This window comes from Apodemus sylvaticus, chromosome 13 (assembly GCF_947179515.1).
Source record: "Apodemus sylvaticus chromosome 13, mApoSyl1.1, whole genome shotgun sequence".
Taxonomy (NCBI): domain Eukaryota; kingdom Metazoa; phylum Chordata; class Mammalia; order Rodentia; family Muridae; genus Apodemus; species Apodemus sylvaticus.
This window is the reverse complement of record NC_067484.1, coordinates 77,179,361-77,198,946: the sequence shown is the minus strand read 5'-3', so window position 1 is coordinate 77,198,946 and position 19,586 is coordinate 77,179,361.

The window sequence follows — 19,586 nt, the reverse complement described above, 5'->3', positions numbered from 1 at the left end:
TTATGATTTGAATATATAAAGTTTACTGATTCATTTGAGTTAATTTTATATCCAGCCACTTTGCTGAAGTTGTTTATCAGCCTTAGGACTTCTCTGGTGGAATTTTTGAGCTCACTTAAGTATAAGATGAAATCATTTGTAAATAGTGACATTTTGCCTTCTTTCTTTCCAATATTTATCCCTTTGACATCCTTTTATTGTCTAATTGCTCTAGCTAGAATTTCAATTACTATATTGAATAGATAGGGAGATAGTGAGCAGCCTTGTCTAGTCCCTGATGTTAGTGGGATTGCTTCACGTTTCTCTCTATTTAGTTTGTTGTTGGCTACTTGTTTGCTGTGTATTGCTTTTACTATGTTTAGGTATGGGCCTCAAATTTCTGATTTTTCCAAGACTTTTAACATGAAGTGATGCTGAATTTTGTCAAATGCGTTTTCAGCATTTAATGAAGTGATCATGTGATTTTTTTTTATCGTTGAGTTCATGAGCATTCTCTCTCTTTTTTTTTAGGTTAGGGAAGTTTTCTTCTATAATTTTGTTGAAAATATTTACTGGCCCCTTGATTTTTGAAGCTTCACTCTCTTCATACCTATTGTTCTTAGGTTTGGTATTTTCATTGTATCCTGAATTTTCTGGACGTTTTGGTTTAGGAGCTTTTGGAATTTTGCCTTTTCTTTGACTGTTGTGTCAATATTTTCTGTGGTATCATCTGCACCTGAGATTATGTCTTCTGCCTCTTATATTCTGTTTGTGATGCTTGCATCTATGACTCCTGATCTCTTTCCTAGGTTTTCTAACTCCAAAATTGTCACCCTTTGTGATTTCTTATTGTTTCTATTTCAATTTTTACATCTTAGATGATTTTGTTCATTTCCTTCACCCTTTTCATGGTATTTTCTTGTAATCCTTCAAGGGATTTTTGTGTTCCTCTTTAAGGGATTCTACCTGTTTTCCTTTGTTTTCTTGTATTTCTTTAAGGGAGTTATTTATGTTCTTAAAGTTCTCCATCATCATGAGAAGTGATTTTAGATGTGAATCTTCCTTTTCCAGTGTGATGGTGTATCTAGGACATACTATGTTGGGAGAATTGGGTTTTGATGATGCCAAGTTATCTTGATTTCTGTTGCTTAAGTTCTTCTGCTTGCCTCCTGCCATTTGATTATCTCTAGTGCTTTCTGCCCTCACTATTCTGACTAGAGTCTGTCCTTTCTGTGATCCTAGTTGTGTCAGAACTCCTCAGAATCCAGCTCTCTTAGTAGTCCTGTGATTCGGGGATCCTGCAATCCTGCAATCCTGTGATCCTGCATGTGTCTGAGCTCCTGGGAGTCAAGCTGCCTCTGGGGTCATGAGATGCTGATGTGATGAAACTCTTTGGATCCTGGTATCCTGGGATCCTGTGAACCTGGGCAGGTTAGAGTGCCTAGAAGTGGACCTTCCTCTGTGTGTAGTGGGACTGGTTGCAAGCAGCCCATATGGGAAGATACCTCTACCACTGGTCACGTGGGTTTTCTGTGTGCCTGGATATCAGTTCCTAGTTATTCCCGGTGGTATTGCGACAGATTTTATGTGTTAGAGCACCTGAAAGTGGAACTTCCTCTGGGTTTACAAGACTGGCTGCAAAGTTCACAACCAAGATAAACCAGCCCAGACCTTAAAGTCAAAATTCTTAGACCAATATATAATAAAATATACTCAGGTATAGCTAAGTAGATATTTATGTGATAGGCTGAATAAGCTCATTCAGTCCTTTCTCTAATTCCTTCATTGGGGACCCTGTACTTAGTACAATAGTTGGCTGAATGCATCCAGCTCTGTATTTGTAAGGCTCTGGCAGGACCTCTTAGGAGACAGCCATATCAGGCTACTTTCAGCAAGCTTTTCTTAGTATCCACAATAGTGGTGGAGTTTGGTGGCCGCATCTGTGATGATTCCCCAGGTGTGACAGTCTCTCTACATGGCCTTTACTTCAGTCTCTGTTCTGCACTTTGTCTTTATATTTGCTCCTGTGAGTATTTTGTTCTCTTTTCTAAGAAGAACTGAGCTACTCAACTTTAGTCTTCCCTCTTCTTGAGCTTCATGTGCTCTGTGAATTGTACCTTGGGTCTTTGGAGCTTTTGGGCTAATATCTACTTAGATCTACTTAAGATCATAAAGTAAGTGCAGATAATCTGATACTAAAGTGACCCCAAAAACTCCACCAGAGAACTTCTAGAGATAATAAACAACTTCAGCAAAGTGGTCCAATATAAAATTAACTCGAATAAATCAGTAGGCTTCCTATACTCAAAGGATAAAGAGGCTGAACAAGAAATTAGGGAGCTGACACCCTTCCCTATAGCCACAAATAATATAAAGTATCTTGGTGTGACTCTAACCAAACAAGTGCAAGACTTCTATGGCAAGTACTTCAAGAATCTGAGGGAAAAAATTGAAGAAGACCTCAGAAATTGGAAAGATTTCCCATGCTCGAGGACTGAGAAGATTAATATAGTAAACATGGCCATCTTGACAAGAGAAATCTACAGATTTAATGCAATCCCCATAAAAATTTCAAATCAATTCTTCATTGAGTTAGAAAGAGCAATTTCCAAATTCATCTGGAATAACAAAAAACCTAGAATAGTGAAAACTCTTCTCACCAATAAGAGAACTTCTGGTGGAATCACCATCCCTGCCCTCAAGCTATACTACAGAGTAATAGAGATAAAAACTGCATGGTATTGGTACAGTAAAAGGAAGGTAGATCAATGGAAGAGAACTGAAGACCCAGACTCACTCACCTAAGGTCTCTTTATTTCTAAATTAGATACCCATGAAGGCTTAATCGCCCTTGCAAGTATTAACTAGACTAAGGAGTTCTTCACAGAGCTTCCAGGATGAACCTATTTGGGAAGAACATGACTGTATTTCCTTAAAAATGGTCTGAAAATGATACTTAAAAACTGAGTGAAAAGCTGGCAGGTCTCTTCAGCTGGCAGAGGAATAAGGCATATGAAATAAGGGGTCAATAGAGATTGTGTTTCCTAGCAAGGAGTTCTTGATTCATGGATTCTGGCATTTCTATTAAGTGTTCTATTATTCTAAGTGAAAGATCATCACTGATTACAGCATTTTGGGAAGTACCATACTGGCCATGTTTTCTGGTGGACACTGCTTTAAGTTCTGAAAAATCTGTACTGAGGCCTCACATCACAGATAACTGTGCTTGACCCTTGCTCAACATTGAGTAAGCAGTTTAAGATCATAATAACTCCATTTTGATGAATTAGTTAAGTGTAAGACAGCCCTGATCTAGTATCTTATATCAGTGAAGAGTCTTCTCCATGAATGATAAACATGCCCAGTATTTGGAATCTTCATAAGTTCCTCAGTGGTCCTAGAGGGTCCATATGTGATAGAGTGTTACATAACAAACAACTACAAATCCTGTACTGAGTTTTTAAAAGCAGAGGACAGAACACTTAGTTGTACCAGGCATAGAATAAAGGGTAATATGAGCTGGCTTTATAAGGAAATATGTATTGGGTTAGTTAAAGAAAAACTGGTTATGAAAGCATATGCAAAGATTAGCTAGACATACTGGACAGGCAGGGCCTTCTAGTTAGTGAAAAGATGCCATACTGAGACACTAACTAGCCAGAGTAAAATCCCCTAAGTATACCATTCAGAAAGACAACTTTAGACAGATGGGTAGATGGGATCTGGACAGTTAGTCATAAAGATGGCAATGTATTCTTTTTTCAAAGATTTATTTTATTTACATGAGTACACTGTAAGCTATTTCCAGACACAACAGAAGAGGGCATCAGATCCCTTGACAGATGGTTGTGAGCCACTATGTCATTGCTGGAAATTGAACTCAGGACCTATGGAAGAACAGACAGTGCTCTTAACTGCTAAGCCATCTCTCCAGCCCCAACAATGTATTCTTGATAAGTAAGAAAATGCTTTGGATGCAGGCAATTTCTCCATGCTTCTAAAGACTAAGTACCTTATGTTATTAACAACTCTATTGAAAGGCAATTTTGCTGCTTAAGTTAAATTCATTAAGTGCAAGCACATGTTCTTCCAGTTAGCCCAGAATTTAGCAAAGGACCAGAGCTCAAGGAAGATCAATAAATGTGCTTGGATCCAAGATTTTGAGCTCCTGCTAGCACTGGAGAGGTCAAAGTGTAGAAGAAGGAAAATTTCATCCTAACATTATAAAATTAAATTACTACATAAGTCCATAAAATTTCGAATGTCTCAATTTCTTCAGTTCTTAGATAAAATATAAGAATTGCACTGAATAAAGTGTTGATCTCTTCTGGCCTTTAAAGCCTTTCATTTCTGCTCTTTGTACTGCCTGCAAACTACAGCTTAAAAACTCCACATTACCTGACTGCCTGATTTGAATCAAGTGTGCTTCTGTGTCTTTCCCAGTGTTTTTAATTCTGATAAAAGATATGGGTGATAGTCACAGGCTTTAAGGTTCAACACGAGTCAAATTTTCTCAATGTAGGGAATCCCAAACAGCTTCTTTATATTATAAAATAGTCCATTGGCACAACGATCACACTCATGGCCATTGAATTGTAAGTACTTTGACAAGAAAATTGTGCAATTATCATTTAATTTTTGCAGCCTTGAACTTTCCTTTAATGTATTTTGAGTCCATCAGAACATTTGCAGTGTGCGAAGAGTGACATCAACAAAGCATCCCTTTCCACATGTGACTTTCTGATTCTGTAATTACTGTCACTTGTCAGAGGCAAGATACATCATTCTGAAACTTAAAATCAAAAGAAAACAAATAAAAAGTAGGGTGTCTTGAGGAAAAGGATGACATATCTCCCTGTTTTTGTGGGTAGGCAAGCTTTGAATGCATTATACACACCTGGAGTTCATAATCTTTTTTCATTGTGTGCAAATAGAAAAATAATATATAAATCTTGAGATTCTTTTGTCACTCTGCCTATTTAACTATTAAGAAAATCTATTCCAGCTGGGAACCAATAAGACAAAGATGCATGAGCGGATGGAAAAGTACCTAATACTGTGTAGAAAATAAAAATGAACACTCACATCCAAAATTTGGGAAATTTAGAATAATGACCAGATTTTTTTTTTCTGTTACCACAACCCTACTACTTAATATCTTAGCAATAGAGCAAACCTTTGCAAACTACAGCAAACCAAATCCAGGCATGGGAGGAAGGGTTGGGTACACAATCTCACCCTTAGTGATGGAATCATTGGTATTTAGTTATTGGAAGAACCAAGGGTGATTTTCTCTAAGAATGTAGCCCCTGATATGCCAACCATGCACTACTGTGAGGCCACATATCCAGTGATATTTTGGCAACACAGATTAGTCTTGATGGTAGAAAAAGACACAAAGTTGGGTTGAAACAGAAGAGGAAATGGACCTGGAAAGATCCCTGGAGGGAAGACAAATATTTAACAGTATCTTAAAAAAATATTAGTGGGAAAGTTTTATCAGTTTTTAAGCACACAAATCAAAACAAAAGAGAAATTAAGTTCTGTTGAAGGACAGATGAAATTTTGCTGAGGTTAAGCAGGTTGAAACTGACATGCCCTCTGTGCTTTCTAGGGAATAGAAATACCATGAGGGTAGGAAACATGAAAGAACAACTGAGTGAGTTACATTTTTTTTTAATTCTCATCTTTCTTCCCAAGTAAAAAGATGGAATTTAAGCAAGATTCTGTCTAGACCTTAGATGTAAAGATAGAGCTTACCTTGCTAGAAGCCAGAAAGTGTCTGTCTTCATCCTAGAAGCTTGGATTATATTCCAAGTTGTAGATGATACTCACATAGCCCATGAGAGAATACTGAGATGTGAGATTATTCTAGATGACTAGAAGGTGAATAAACTTATTTCCAAAAGATCTCTTTCATGAAAGAGGTAGGCAGGAGAGGGAAGGTGAGGGAATGGGGTTTACAAACCACCTGACATGACATCTCAAGCAGGAAAACAGGCAAGACGTTCACAAGATAGAGATTGTCAGAAGCTTTCAAAGCTAGAAAAAAAACAAATAAGACTTTCCAGAATGCTAGGAAAAATTAATCTTAGACACTGAGATCCATTTAGATACATACCTTCAAAATTGACAAAATAACAAAAGTATGTGATCTTTTAAAGACTAATTGTGTAGCAATTTATTAGAACATCAAGGAACTACAATGTGGGTTGTTTCAAATGTATTTTAAATATTAAATGATGATGTTTTGATCGAGTATATTATTTATACCTTTTATACTTTAAAAGATGTGTTTATAATTGAAATGAAATGGCCTAACTTTCCCATCTCTTTTTCCTCCCTCTTGCCCCTCACCATTGCCCTTCATCCAAGTTCTCCAATATGTCCCCAGGCTCATGTTGATAGCCTCTTTTTCTTTCTTTATTTTGCCATATGCACTTATATATGAACAAATATATAAATATAGCCTGCTGAGACTGTTTTTGTTGTTTATGTTCATATGGAAATTAAGTATCTTTAAGTGGTTAATAACTCTCTTACATACAAGAATATAATTTTTTCAAACACACGATTAGAAAAGCAATTGCTAATATAACTACATATCACTTGAAATAAGAGTGTTCTTCTAATTTACCAAAATAAAGGTAAAAGTTTAAATACTTTTCCAAGGTAGGGAGATGGCCCAGAGAGTCCAGACATTTGCTACCAAGCCTGAAGACAGTAGTTTGAATCCCACGCCTATGCAGTTGAAGGAAAAATTAATTCTGGAAATGCATGCTGTTTTTTCTTGTTTGTTTGTTTGTTTGCTTGCTTGCTTATTTTTCTAAGACAAAGATTTGAAACAGACGCTTTACTTGAAAGTAAACAGACACATGAATAAATGCAATAAAATAATATATGAAGAGAGCAATGAAGAACAGAAAAATATCCCTGAAGTTAGCACATTGAGTACTACAGAAGATGCACTTGTTAGTTCATCCACAGAGAGTAGCTTTGCTGTTGTTTGATGTAGTATTAGCATTCAGCATTTACACAGGGAATCATTAATCACATACATGTTCACTAAGTTTAAAATAGTGAGTGCTTCATGTCTGAAAAAAATGTGAATGCCAGTGAAGACCTGTTCAGTTTGCTACACCAAACCACAGTTAACTCAGAGACTGGACATGTGAGGGTCAGCTGATCCTGTGCCAACTTTGTCCTGGTATTTCTGTAGCATCTACCAAGGCAGCTGTATGAGGACTAATTTCAGGAAGAATGTCTGTAGAGATACCAGTCTGAGGACCTTCCAAAGGATTCACAAAGATACCACTCACTCTGCTCTCATAACACTTTTGTGTGCTAGATGGAAAGGAATCAACACCATGAATTCAGTTCTGCCCTGCTGTGAGTGTGGGTTAATAACCTAGACAAAGATGCAGTCATACTGAGGTTAAAGCCATCACCAAAAAAAAAAAAAAAAAAAAAAAAAAAAGATCATGCTCCTACAAATTAGACTGCAATTTAATTCATAAGCCTCCTGAATCATGATGTGAAGAAGACAATAACAGCCGCCCTGTCTGACTTATTTCTTGTTGCAAGATCAGTTTTAAGAGATAGGAAGGCAGAGTTTTAATTTACACAATCATTTAAAAGAATTAAATTATAGGAATTTAATGAAAGTAGAAAACATGTGGATTTGAAGAATAAAAAAAAATGTTTCCAAGAGGAGTAAATGACATATACATGAGCAGGAGAATTCATGTGCTTGAGGCAGAGACCCTTCCTCAAAAGAGAAAGGAAGAAGAAGAAGAGGAAGAAGAAGAAGAAGAAGAAGAAGAAGAAGAAGAAGAAGAAGAAGAAGAAGAAGAAGAAGAAGAAGAAGAAGAAGAAGAAGAAAAAGAGGAGGAGGAGGAGGAGGAGGAGGAGGAGGAAGAGACAGAAGACAAAAAGAGAAAATATCATAAACACCAGATCTGTCAAAATCTTATTTCAGAAAACGATAGAAAATACCTATTGTAAACTTTGAATGCAATATCAAGTGATACTGCATACCAAGGCAATCTTGAGAAAAGAACAGAATTTAAAATATTCTACAAAATCAGAGTAATCAAAACAGTGTGATGATGACATGCATGAAGCCACGTTTGTGGATCAGAGGAGTAGATCAGACAGCCAGTCAATAAATTCTTCACACATGGAAAAATGACTTTTAAGAAAGAGACCAAGAATTTTAGTCTGGGAAAGTAAAGTAACTCACTATGTAATTCTAGGGAAAATAGACAATCATCGGTCAAAGAAAAGATTTGGACCTTACCATATAAAATTTAATTTAACCAAGGCAGAATTTAAGTATAAAATGAACGGAACACTTAAAAGTTAGGTGAACATCAATGTGATGATGATTGCCTGACTAGGACATCAAAAGAAGAGTCTAATAAAGTAAATATCTCTCCACAAATTGCTAAAGTATGCATGTGAAAGACCTCAAATGACAGAATACAACACTAGAATACATGTCTTCCAAAGCTGCAAATCAGCACCAAAAAGAAAATGTTGTCTTCCATTTTAGTTACCACATAGGAGTATACCATTTCAGATACAGCAGGTTCAGTAACTCATACCCCCACATACATACACACACACACACTCACACACACACACATACACACTGTGGTGATGACATTGTTGACTGACATGTTTTGAGCAGTAAATGAATAGACTTCACTGCTTGTGGGAACACATAATACACACACACACACACACACACACACACACACACACACACACACACACACACAATTGAGGAGAGTAAGGTGGTTCCTCAAAAGCTAACTTAGCATCTCCTCACAATATATCAGCACTGAAGCTAAGTTTCCACCATGATTAAAAGAGATATTGAGCTAATGCTAATATCCCATTTATGACAGCATTTTCTACAGAAGACAAAATAAAGACTATTACCAACATGTCTTTCAACAAAGAAATGGTACAGCTAAACATAGTGTATGAATGGGCAAGTGCCACTCAGCATGGTAAAGGAGTTAGAATTGCATACTGTGTAACATCCTTGACAGCATCCCAACAGAAGTGAGTTGAACAGAAAAGAAAATAGATGATGTTTTCTACTTATGATCAAAGAAGAGATTCTACCATAAGAAATACAATACCTGCTATCAAGGAGAAGGCATGGAATGAGATCATTCAGTTTTTAATGTTTTGAGAAAAGAGACAGACTTTCAGATTTGGGTAGTGCTGATAGTTTTACAACATTGTTACTATATGTCATGCTATTGGATTTGAAATATTTTTAAAAAGAAATATATATACATTGGGAAACTATAAATTACATTAACCATATAGTGAGAATTTATAATTTTGTGTCATTCAAATCTCTTCTTTAGTGAATAAAAAGTAACTAAACATGTTAATATCATTCCCACTATAAAATATAGAGGGTGATGACTTCCTACAACTAATGTTGTAATAAGATGTGGGATGGGGGCAGAAGGTATTATATCTTTAAGTCCACAAACTTTACCCATTGAAGCAAATTTTGATGGGATCTGACAGACCTTCTTATGGATAAGTAATTGGGTAAATGAGAAAGTGAAATGGTAAGGTAGTCATGCCTTAGTCTAGTTGGAACATCTTTTGAGAACCAATAGTATTTTGCCTATATGCAGTGCAAACTCACTCTGAGCTTTAGATTTTAATTCCATATCTAAAGTAGAGCTGATCAAGCTGATTTGTTATTGGTTCTACTTTTTTCTGCAGCAAAGTCTTTTTAGAGATAGTGTGGTCTCCACAAGTCAGTACAAGTGATCCTCAAGAAGGAGAGAGAGAGAAGGAGAGAGAGAGAGAGAGAGAGAGAGAGAGAGAGAGAGAGAGAGAGAGAGAGAGAGAATGAATCACATCTCCAAATCTCCTTGAATTACTTTTAGGACCTTCCTAATGGCCCTTCTAGAATGGATACCCATACCAATTTTTAAAGGAATTAAAGTCTACATTTATCTGTCTGTACAATTTCTCTGTAATGATCAATTTTAACTGCAAATTTGACTAGAAGTAGGAGCCTGAGAAACTAATCAAAGATAGACTGAGTGTGTACATGCAGGCTCAGTAGTACACAATGGTCTGATGTAATGATGAAGGTAGCATTTATTGGACTATGGAAGGTACAACATCGAGAACATCATACTAAGTGAGGTAGCCCAGTCTCAAAAGATCAATCATGGTATGCACTAACTGATAAGTGGATATTAGCCTAGAAACTTTGAATACCCAAGACATAATCCACATATTAAATGATGTCCAAGAAGAATGGAGGAGTGGCCCCTGGTTCTGGAAAGCCTCAGTGCAGCAGTATAGGGGAATACCAGAACAGGGAAGTGGGAAGGGGTGGATGGAGGAACAGAGGGAGGGAAGAGGGCTTATGGGACTTTTGGGAAGTGGGGAGCCAGAAAAGGGGAAGTCATTTGAAATGTAAATAAAGAATATATCGAATTAAAAAAAGAAAATTAAAAAAAAAAAGAAAAGAAAGAGACTCCTAGAAGCTGGATCATACCTTAGACCTTTCTCTTGTTGATGCTTAGCTTCTGTTTACCAGAGTGTGTATTGCTCTGTCCTGAAGTACCCTTGCCAAAGAAGCTCTGTTCCTCTGTGTCTTTCTTCAGCCTTTCTTCTATCCTTTCTGCTCTTCCCCATGATGGTGATCCCCACTGGGTCCTTTAGGATGATGCTCTGTGTCATTGTCCCTCACGTATGTCATTCTGCCCCATGGTGGCCTCCCACCTGATTCCCTGTTCCTCAACCACCTTGCCCATGAGGTGCTACACTACACAAAATGGACTCAGAAATTGAACAATGAACCATCTGAAACAAAATAAAACCTTAATTTCTTGAGTTCTTCTGTAAGGAATTCTGTGAAAGTTGCAAAAGTTCTGAGTTATGCGTGCCTCCATCAAAGCTTCTGACCACATTCCTGGAAGTATTTGTCTCCTCGGCTGCATTTCCTAAAATCATTAGCAACGTTTCAAAGCAATCTCGCTTCCAGTGGAGGCTATTTCCTCATTATACAATAGGAAATATGACTTCTTTCCTCTTCTTGAGAACAGACATATGCCATTTCTGCTGTGCTGATGAGTCATACATCCTGTGCCACTTGATATTTCTCTTTGTTCTTCAGTTATGTGGTTCAGATTCTTAATTAAATGATTTATCTTCACAGCAGCATTTATGACACAAATATTTGCATTTGTAGGAGAATGAAGGAGAACAGGGTAAGAGGGACATGGAAACTGCTTCAAACCGGATATGGAAACATCCCACTAATCTCTTTTGAAGCTTGGTGGAGTATCAATCTCCTCTTTAAATGTTGATTAAACAAAATTGCCAAAAAACAGCCCAGCAGTGGTGGCGCACGCCTTTAATCCCAGCACTTGGGATTAAAGAGACAGGCAGATTTCTGAGTTCGAGGCCAGCCTGGTCTACAGAGTGAGTTCCAGGACAGCCAGGGCTACACAGAGAAACCCTGTCTCAAAAACACAAAAACAAAACAAACAAAAAAAAAAAACCCAAAAAACAAACAAACAAAAATTGCCAAAAAACCATATGCTTTAATATAAAACATTCCAATGATAAGGAGGCTGGAAACAGTTTGGGAGTATGCACTGACTCCATCTGAGGAACTGCTGGCTTACTCTGGCTTCTGGGGTAAACTCTTATCCGTGGGTAGATGAAGATGTCACTGGAAGTGATGTCTTGGGTGTGATGCTGAAGGTATTGTACAGGATTGAAGATAGGGCCTGAAATGAAAGTACTGTTTATTAAAAGACTGGTGAATCAGGCTGAGTGGACAACATGGAAATTTTCCAGGTTTTGAGGCCTGTGATCTGTCATGGTAGACCTGACTCAGTCTCTCCAGCAAATGCTTATTTGTAATAGGTCAGAAGGTGACATATTATATCCCCTGTTTGTAAGCTTGAGCCTCCAGACATCTGCCTTCAAATTACATCATTCTCTGTCACAGAGGTTTCAGAGTTTATAAGGTAGAGGAGGGAGGACAAAGACTTCTGCATCCTATAATGGATGTTGCAGGAACTTGCCTTCTCCATGGGGTACATCCTAAATTGCCAGTAACCCTGAGGGTGTCTCTTAAAGGTCCTGGGTTTGGAGTGATATTATAGTTTAGCAAATGCTGAGGGAGTAATTGTTTTACTCATATAGCAGAAACATAATGGTGTAATTCTTTCTAAACTGCTGCCTTGGGGGATGTGAGACACTCATTTCATCATGCTGAAACTTGCTTGATTTGTTTATCAATAATATGCCTACTCTAGGTTTTTCTCAAATGTGTTTGTATAGGAATATAAAATATGCATGGATATATGAAAATAATCTGATAAATTATGTATTGTCTTTCCTAGTGGACAGTGATAAAAGGAGTATCTAGGAATGACCTTGCAGGATCTTAGCTCAACAATCCATTGAATTAAGTGATCATCTTCTCATTTGCAGAGAGGAAATAAAGAGTGAGAAATCACAGCAGCTTGTCCTGGATTACTGCACGAGTTCTTGGTACCAAAAGAACTAGAGCTCTGTTGTTTGTACTCGTGATCTTCCTCTATGTTATCATCTGCCATTAACAATGGAGTGACAGTTTTCTCAGAGCCCTCACTTCTAGTATAGTTAATATCAAAATCCTTTTCTTGATCTATCATTATGCCAAGTAAATTGGTGGACAAAGAGTAAAATTGGATGATATGCAAATCAGAAAGTACCCAATTAGATCTTGTATTTCTCTTTTGCTCTGTGATACAATGTAGTCCCATTAAAGAGTCATTAATCCAGAAGGAATTAGAGCCTAGAATTCTAAGTTACACTCTGAAACTGAGTGCCATATCCAAACTTGGCTGAAATAGTTCAACTGATTTACAAATCGTGCACTTAGGAAAGGGATGTCTCTGGTCTGTGAGGATTAAATGACTACCTGTAGTTCTTCAGCAATGTTCTCTATATATCTGGGGCTGTGAGGACAGCAGTTCTATTCTGGTGACTCATTGTACTCAAATATTCTCTGTAGTGTATCTACAATGGGCTTAGCCTTTCATGAACAATCAGTCCTATAAGATATAATATCCTCATTGCCTATAGTCACTTACAAGGAACTACTTTCATGAATTTTATCATTAGGGATAGATGCTATTTGACTTTTCTGAAAGATGCTGTTACCTTGGCTCTCAATGTTGCCATACAACAATTTCATTTCATAGTCTTCCAACTATTGTCCTTTAACTCAGACACATTTTATATGTTGTGTGCGTGCATGTGTGTGTGTATGTGTGTGTGTGTGTGTGTCTGTATGTGCCCCAGTCCCTTTCATCTGACTTAAGAAAGCTTATTGTCAGCAAATAAAGTATAAAGTATTAGTTCATTTTGTAATCCACACATTCAAGGCAATGCCTGGATATAAACAAATTTTGACTCATGAATAAATGGTTATGATCTAAGAATGATTTTGCCTAAGGTATCTTATGACTAAAGTGATATTACAACCAAAACTTTTCGTGTGTTTCTAAACAAGGACTTTTTTTTAAATGCCAAACTCTGTACCCTATCAACAGACCATATCACATATTCTTATTAGACACAAAATTACTTACAGGAAACTGAAGATTAATAAGAGCCTATCATTTTAATTCTCTGGATGATAGCCAAACAGGTTCTAGTGGAGAGATTCATGCTACCTGTTTTCTTGTCTTGATTGAATTATACATGTGGCCCCAAAGACCTCAGTATTATGAGAATCAGAATCACAGATTCGGGCCTGCCCCAAATCTGTGCAGGTCTATGAATTGCCGGTAAAAAAACATATCTTACCACTCAGTGGACATTTTCTTGATTTACTATATCTTTATAACTTGAGTCTTAGAGTTTATAGCAGGTCTTAAAATACTATTTCAAGACATACTGTGACACTAGAGAACATGGCCTATAGGGATTCAAACTGAAGTCAACCCATTGGTCTTTATTGGTACTTAGTATGAGCTCTATAGTGTTTTAAGCATAGTGAACACTGCAAATGTAATATGAAGCCCAGTCACAAGTGCTCTTAAATCTAACTGGAGAAGTAAAACAAAAACAAAAACAAAAACAAAAACAAACAAAAACAAAATGATGGGAGGGAAAGGGAAAAGTTCTAGGATATTGCCCATGATTGATGGTTGTAAAACACCCTGAAACATATGTGAGGTTGGGACATTGAGGATGTCAGCACAGTGATGTCAGAAATTTAGCCAGGGGCACTAAAGACTGATTGGAGTGAGGGAGAATCGGAAATAACCATTTCCAGCCAATCTTGGACACTCACAAGTGCACCATGCATTGAAGGGTAGAGAAAGGTAGAATCAGGTCACAGTATGTAAAGAACTCTTCTCAAAGTGAGAATCTGTTCAAGAAAACAGAACCAGGATGGAGACAGAACCAGGGATTAGACCTGTAGGCATCTGGGAACTGCATGGCATGAAGATGATATGGCAAAGTCAGAACAGAGAAGTGCATAGCAATGAAAGCTGTCCCTCCAAAGTAATGGGCTAAAGGAGTCCTAAGGTCAGAAGGGCAGGCTTTCCACACCTTGAGTAGGTGAACTGATCAATTAGATTATGTCCTCATTGAAGTAATATGAGTAATGCTTGCATTTTTATTATCTAACCAGTGCATTGTCACTCTTGTTAACCCTCCCAATTTCTGCTTGGGTTCACCTCTGCAAATCAATAAGCAAAGAACTCCATCTGTGGTAGAGCAAATCTACCTAAAAGCAACAAACTTCTATATGAATACTGCCACATTATGCCTTGTTTCCCTGGCTGGTTTTCTAGTTTCAAACCAAGGCCAACTCTTGTCTGCTTTCTTTATTCTGGAAGACCTTTCACTCAGCCAACAATACCTCATCCCAGGGAGAGGATTATATGGGTGGATGTGTTTTGTTTCCATGTAGCCCAAATTTCAGGCTTTTATCTGAAAATTTGAAAGTAAAGGAGACATCCATCTCCTCTATCTAGAGCTAGAGTGATGTTTTAACCAACTGAAATTTAGATTTATCTAAATTAGATTCAGTTAAATCCTCTCCTCTGTCATCTCTGTTAGAAAACATGCAGCCTTGCTTTCTAGTTGATGAAAGAGCTGAGATTTGAAGTGTAGCTCTTTGTTCCCCCAGCTTCCATTCCTACCTCCTCCAAACAGTACACCCCACCACACTCGGACATGCTCACCCATCCTTGACAGGGAGGTGACCCAGACTCAATGGAGCAAGCGTGGAGGAAGAGGTGGGCAGCTTAGAGCTGATATTAATGAGCTGCTTCCCTGGGACACCGTGTAGGTTTAGCAGCAATTTTCCTCAAAATGTGGTATGATTGAGAATTTGTAGAAGTTTATTCTTAGCTCTTTCCCTTGGCTTCTGCAACATATTAACAGCTTGTGCATTTTGTAATGCTTTTTTCTCATTGCCATGGTAACCATTAAAACTTAAGGTATATGTGACTGGAGATCTGGCCCAGGCATTGGTTACTGACATACTGGAAGACAGTACAAATGGAACTACGCCTGGCAGCCTCTTGTTACAGGTGTGTCTAGCTGAGGGTTGATATGTAAAATTTTTGAATAGCAAAATATTAGGCAATGGTTATTCATTTCAGAAAGACTTCCTAGACCCATCCATAGTTTTGTTTGTTTATGCTAAATGGTGAATGGCTGGCTATGCCAAGATGGCTTCGTAGTTGATTAACTCTTAACAAATTTAGTTGAAGTTAAGCAAATCCAGTTATGTATAATAAGCCAAAGATTACACAAACAAGCTAAAGAGCCTGGCAGAAACAGCAAAAGGACAGGAGCATGAAAACCGCAGTTCTGCAAAGGTTGGCGAGTGCTCACCGGAGCTTATTTCTAGTCTATTTCCATTTTACTGTTTTAGGACAGCTTGTTCTTTCTAGCATCAATATTGTGCTGTCGGTTGAGGAGTTTGTGTGAAGTTTGTAGGAGAAGCATAAATCCATGAAGTGAAGTTCAGATTTGAATGCATGTCTATATGTCCGGAAAGGGAAAATTAAATAGGAATACAACAGTAGTTGTGAAGTGTAAAATTCTTGTCTTAATAAGGAGACCTTGATTGCCACGAGGTTCTGAGGGCAGTGTTTGCATTCTCTGTTGCAAGTCCAGAAGGGAATATGCTGATTGCTCTGTCATACAAAGAGCAAGGTGCTTCTCAATATGTTACTTTTTTTGTAGGATTCATGGGAATAACTAATGTGATTGTTCAGTGGACGGCAGTGTGCATAGTTGATGGAGAAACTCTTAAACCCCAGCTGAAGATGATATTTTGTGAAATCTATTGAAATTCCTTAGAAGTATGCAAATCATTCCATGTAGTTCATAAGCAAGTGACAGCCACTCCCTGTCTAACGTGAAGATAACGGATTTGCACTGAGCTCCTGACAGGGTTTGATTCAATAAAATATTTAAAGCGGGGGGGGGGGAATAGGCTCCAAAAATACAGGAATATGATGAAAACTGACATGGGAAGAACAGTATACAAACCACAGAATTCCTTTTCATAACGAAGGAATTCAGACACAGCATTTCGTCCCCTCCTTGCCCTTTCTTCCACCATTGGTAAATCCAGAATCCTGGCTCAAAGACAAAACAACAAACACACTCATCATCCCTTTGGGGACATTGTGTGTGGATGAGACAGCTCTTCCATTGCTGTCTTTCACAGAGATGCCCCCCCCCCCAGTCTGGCCAGTAGGTGACCATTCTCGGGCATGAGCAGGTGTTTCCTTCATCAGGATTCTTACTCATGTGAGACACTGAAGCACAGCTCTGTGTGAAAGTTTGCTTTTACTCTGAAATGGTCATAAATACCCTTTTCATATTACTTCTATCTGAACAAGTGTGAATTCAGCAGTGCCCAAGTTTTCCTAACTGACCAGGACATTTTATCTGGCCAATACCCAGAGCTACAGAGCAATGCACTTAGCCATACAACAGAAAATGTCTCCTCACCAATGCCTACTTAGTTAAAGAAATGCTGATTATATAGATCTGGAAGAAGCAAAGCCTGTGTGGTAGAGTTAAAAGGGCATGGAACAGCTGGCCAGAGGCGCAATTCTAACATGCGTTTTTAGTGACTGGACCAGTCAATCATCTCTTCCTCTGCTATAAGCACCAGGACAAAAATTTATAGTCACATAGCGTATACCTAGAAACACACAGCACATACCTAGACACAGCACACCCATACCGACATGCACATACACACGCATACACACACATATGCACAAACATACTGTAATACATTCACATAGACACACTAAACACAGGCCACACAACTAGACACAACTACACATGCATAAATCTTGGCATATACCACATAAACAGCACATACTTAGACTACACATGCATAACATCCACTTAGAGACACACACCCTACACAGTGCAAACCTAAAGCAGATAAAGCAGATAAAACCTAAACACACAGATAAAGCATACACAAACATACACACTAAACACACAGCAAACATCTAGACACACAGCACAAAACCAGATATATATTAAACATACAACACACACCCAGGCACATACTATACACACAGCACAAATGTAGACACATACAGCATACATTTAGAAATGTACTGTAAATATACAGTATCCAACAAGACACATACTACATACATACCACATAGTTACACACATGCATACTATGCACAGAACATATGGAACACCTCTAGAGACACACACACAATAGAACTATATACACTACATTACACACATATAGACACATATATTACACTACACATATAGCACCGTCCTAGACACATTATCCACAAAGAGCACATATTTAGATACCCATGGTACTACATACAATCACTACATACCTACAAATTCATCAGAACACACACAGAGTAGACACTTAGATGCATATATACCATATTATATACACACATATACATAAGCACACTAGACACACACAGATTCATAAATGGCATGATTTATAAAACAGCAAACCACATTCACTTTGCACACATACATAAAACACAGAATCCACAATACAATATCGAGTTTGTACATCTCACTACATACTCTACACAGCACTACATACACACATGTCAACATACATGTACATCACATATCCCCATGCATATTTACATTTCACTCTACATACACTACACATAGCACTCACCTGAATGTATAAGAAAACTCACTACACACAGACACACATGCACACACACACACACACACACACACTCACATACACACCATAATGACATTCACAGAATATACACCCTTCTTTCCAGTTATTTGTTTGTTTGTTTGCTCTCTAGAGCATGGAGACCAACTCATTTCTCTACTCAGTCCAGTGTTTATTTTCATGATGTTTTCTCAGCTGTTAAAAAGATAGAGTATAAGACTACAAGTTTCATCTGCCTCTAATCTCAGTGGGAGAAGTCTATCATCAGTCAGAAGCAGTCTGTGTCATTGGATAAAAATGCACAGAGGTCTCATAATGTCTGGGGACACCTGTGACTACAGGAGTGAGAACAACCTCTGTTAAGTGGGCACAGATGCCTCCCATGTCCTTTCTACAGGGTTTTTCCCAGTCATCTGTTCTTCTTTGCAAATAGTTATTAATAGAATAAGAAAATGGGCAAGTTGATATTCCCATCTCATACCCTAGTTTGCTGCTGACAGTAGCCAAAGTGACATCACCTGAAAATTCCTGCTTTAGACACAATTGACAGATGGTCCTCGCATCCCTGCCCATAAGGTGCATATAGCCCTTGCCCCTTGGACATGTGAAGAACCTAAGCATCTGTCATTTCTACTCAGTACTTCTCAAAAGTAAAGGAACATATCACAGAATGTGGGGGAGGGGATCTCATGCATAGTACATCGCACTTGTAGAGGAACAACATGTCACAGAATGCTGGAAGGGGCAGTTCATGCACTGCTCATGTAGCCTGAATTGTGGGTGACTTTCAGGAACGGAATGAGATCTCTGGGTAGTGGGCAGCTGGGAGAGGGGTGAGGCCTTCAGTCTCAGTAGTGTAAGAGAACGGAACCTGTCAGTAACCAGGGAAGACTGAAATGGATTCATCACCTCAGATAGGAATCATTCCTTCCTGGCAACTGGATTAACATCTTAGAAGATTCTAAGCAGGGGCTTCAGCTAACCTATTCCAAGATGGTCCCAAAAGTAGTACTGGCTGTGTGTCACTTTAAGCTCTTTCATACATATACATAGTTAGGATAAACAATGGTATCACCCATTCTAGAATATTCTGTTCACACGATCAAGTCTCACTGTCTGAAAAAGGTAAAGATGCTCCAGTCACAAATTACACAAATAATTAAATCAAAAGGAATCTGTGACAGAGTTCACTAGCTGAGATTCTGCTCCTGTTGTTGTATGAGGAACTCCATTAAGACGCATGCTTCAGATCAAGGCTCATGTTTCTGTATTCCTACATACTGAGTGCATACTCCTGTCTGTCACGAGAAGGCCATGTTGCACATTTGTGTTTATTTGGAAATGAGTTGCATCAGATGCTTTAGGGGAGGGTGTTAAA